Source organism: Diadema antillarum, unplaced genomic scaffold (genome assembly GCF_040938485.1).
Source record: "Diadema antillarum isolate AM-2024a unplaced genomic scaffold, OU_Dant_1.0 scf00000176, whole genome shotgun sequence".
In the NCBI taxonomy this organism is placed as follows: domain Eukaryota; kingdom Metazoa; phylum Echinodermata; class Echinoidea; order Diadematoida; family Diadematidae; genus Diadema; species Diadema antillarum.
In genome coordinates, this window is record NW_027271065.1 from 1,005,703 (window position 1) to 1,009,839 (window position 4,137).

Below are 4,137 nucleotides of genomic sequence, written 5' to 3' on the forward strand. Positions count from 1 at the left end.
TCTCGCCGTATGCGTAGTTGCCACTCTCGATGTCACACGAGCTCTTGTTGTTGCAGGTACGTGCCTTATTTGGTCACCATGGACGCGATTACTATTGATTGGTTGTGTGGTGTGCTACTGTGAAGTCAGCGCTGATTGGTCAAGTACATACCTTCTGTCCTTTAACAACCAATAAAGTTTTGTGTCACATAAAAACGCACTGGGGCGTGCAAAAACCCCCCACCCAACCCTGTTGATATCACAACAACGGAGTTACGTGCAGCTGGTAGCTACTGACTGGACTTCAGTAAACTGAAACTTTAATAGACATTCTTTGTACTTGAGCTCTGCATGTGGCATACCCACGGTAGTTTCTAGATAGAGAAATAATCGATGAGTAGCGTGAATTTGAGCACGCTGCTTGTTTGATAAGAAGAAAGCTCAAAATCCCTCAACAGTTAATAGCTAGAGGTCAAATGATTTACATGCAGTTTGTTGTACCTCCCATCGATCAGTAGCATGAAAGCGTAATATTGTACCAATTTTAGGCAACAAGAAAATTGTGTTTCGGAGATCGACGCATGTAGAAGGCTACCACAAAACTGGAAAAAAAGTGGAGGAATATAACTTTAAAGATTCCCTACAATCCAAACGTACGTATATTGACCTCTATTGATGCCTTTGGGTCTTTACATAACTAAATAAAAACTTCATGAACATAATTATGTACATTGTATATATAATAATATAATTATATATAATATATAAAATATATATCTGTATGTCTGTGTGTGTCTGTGTGTGTCTGTGTCTGTGTGTGAGCATTTATGAGTGTCATTTTGGAGCTCTTCTGTTCGTCAGGGAATGTTTCTGCACACACGGGGCAAGCAAAAGGTAAAAGCAGAAGCAAAAGGTATACATATGCAAAGTCATGACAGTGGCGGATCATGGGGGGCGCCCCTTTAAGTTTTTGGAAAATAAAAGAAATTGATTTCATTTTAAAAGAAACTGAGAATGGGTGCCAATAATGCGAGCCTTTTCTCTCTCCCCACCACCCCCCCCCCCCTCTCTCTCTCTCTCTCCCTCTCTCTTGTCCGCTGATTAAACCCAGAAAATGGCACCAGAAATATTTTTATACCCCCCTTTACAGAATTCCTGGATCATCCACTGATGCATATATGGATTTAAGCAATTTTGCTTGAACTTGGTCTTTTGCTTGACAAGCTTGTATTTGCGCTTGAAGCGCAATTGCTTGCAAGCAATTGCTACCTTTTTTTGCATACAGTTCATTGTTTGTTTCGATGCGACATACATTATTAAGTCAACTCTCCATTCAGACAAGACCAAACAACCAAATAACAACAACAAAATCCCTGCCTTTCTTCCAAACTTTCTCCAGTATTGCCCATAGAGATTAAAGCTATGCTTTTATAAAAACACAGACCTCATTATATCGATATAATGATTCAGGAAATATTATGGTGTTTTTTTTTCACAAAAAGAAAGAAAAAATATACAAAAAAGTGCCCATTTGAAAATTCAAACTGATATCATTCAGTAGCGTATATGTATCTGTAGGCTTACAGTTGTCAATAACTCCTTGTTTCTGCTTCATGCATGCCACAACTGACTATATAATTAATAAAACAACTGTCTGTTAGTTTTCTATGGATGCACTAAAGAATTCCACAGGTGCATTTGCGCCTTTGATGATCGAGGTTCGAAGCTTCCACCCTTCCGTCGAAAGGTTCGTTATTCCGAAGGTTCGTTCGTTCATCCGAAAACGAAACAAGGTTCATAATATTTGATTCGGAAGATCTGTTAGTATCTAGGCACCTTCTTTTTGTTTTCGGATGAATGAACCTTCAATGTAATGATAAGGAACCTTATTTTATTTTTGGATAAACTATAACGTCTATTCAATTTTCGCATCAACCAACCTCCGGAATAACGGACATCCCCCGGATGAAGCTCAGTGAGTGTTGTGGACCTATATAATGCATACTTGCCAACATTTTGAAATCCTGAAGAGGTAGATTTTGCGAGGGAGCGAAGCGACCAAGCCCAAGCACGCTTGCGCGCGAGGAGGGGGGGGGGATGGGAGGGGGACACGGTGTGGACTTTTTTTTTCAATATCAAAATATGAGATTTGGTGCATGCTTTTTAACCTTTTGATAACCTGGCTGAATACGGCGTTTTTGAGGAACGAGTTCCTTGAAATTATTATTAGTATTCTAATTACTAGCTTATATATTTTAGGGAATCAACGCACAATGAAGGGAAAATATGACTCTCATTTCATTTTATGGTAAGTTTGCTACAAAATCGGTAGATCAGAAGAGAAAATCGGTAGCCGGTCAAAACCTCTAAAAAGCGGTAGTCTACCGCCCAAAGCGGTAGAGTTGGCAAGTATGTATAATGTGTAACAAAAGGTGCGGCTTGTAGCCTGCATTGCTACATTGCTGGTTACAGTGTCCTTGAGGATTATTTTGTATCAGTAGATAAATGACAATGATGGGATGATGATGATCAAGATTACCAATCACCATTATCGCCGATGAAATTATGATAATACTTTTTTTTTTAATTGTGATGGTATCAGTGCATTAAGGAATTGTTTCCAAAAATGATATAAGTTATTATGTGGGTTGTGGGTGAATTATACTTCATGAGCGTTTAAGAATAACCTTCGAGATCTTTAGTTTTCAAGACACGAGGACAATGAACAATGAACAAGGAACAAGAACAAGGCCAGTTCATGTTTAATTACAACAGTAACTTTTTACTTAAAATATTCCACGATTTATTTCATCGAAACAGTCATGTAAGGTTACATAACTATCCCACGCGACGATCCGACGAATTCCATCTTCCATTAATGAGAACCGCACATGCCCAAAATACATTTCTTTATACCGGACCCAGACTTTGGAATAATCTAGATAATAGTTTAAAAGATTCCCCCAAATTTGTCACATTTAAATACAAACTCAGAAAACGTTTACTCTCTACTTGTAATTCTAGATAATTCAAATTGCTTTAATTCATGCTTGAGCTTTCACCAGTCCTGATGTCGCAGCACTTGGCGTGTTCTGTATGTAGACCTCTCTTCTTTCTTCTCTCCTCTTCCTTTCCTGTCTTTTGTTCTTCGTAGACTTGTATTGTTACCGTCTTCTCTCCTCTCGGTACTGTTTGGTCTCGCGTCTTACAGTGTGCGTGTGGGTAATTGAATGTGTGTACGAATGTGTTGTCCTTGTCATATTTTCCCGGTACACGTGGTTCAGTGAACAGTGTCCGGGCATTAGCATTGGTATTCTATTTTTTTCCCGACCTGTGTATCTCAAAATAACTACATGTTTCGTATAAATGACTTAAATAACTTATATTAAATACTTTTAATAGTATATCATTTACTCATTATTTGTCTAGCGATCCACGTCCGACAAGCTTTGCTTTTTAGTGGATCATCACTATTTTCCATATCGAATTCAGTGGCGGATCCAGAGGGGGGCGCAACCGGCGCACGCCCCCCCCCCCTTTATTTTTCGTGAAAAACAAAAGAAATATAAAGAAAAAAAATGAAATAAAAACCCGGAAGTGCCACCAGAAATATTAGTCACGCCCCCCCCCCCCCCACTTTACAGAATTCCTGGATCCGCCCCTGGAATTTATTTTCCGCTCGCCCACCAAGTATCTATACATTGTTCCTCCTAATTATTGTATATAATATGTTGTTCTGAAATTTATCTCGTATTATACATGAATCTTTTGCAAACGTTTGAGCAATATTATTTCATGACATGTATACTTTGTACTATGTTTTTTTTTTATTTTCGTTGATTGGAAATAAACTATGATTGAATTGAATTGAATTAAATTGAATTGACACCACAGTTCTGTATCTCAACACATTTATTTGGGTTCCATTCTGAATTCGCACGTAATTCAACCGTAAACAGAAAAGATAAATAAACTTTAATTATTTTTATTGAAGGGCAAAAATCTTTTTTTTTCTCAGTCATTGTTACCCATTCAAATTGAAAAAAAATATCCGAATTATGACTGATTCCTACCAAAAATTACCTCATGAAACTTCCCATCATTAACTAGAGATAACAACGATCCCAAATAAAAAGCGGCGATTCCCGCGATATGATC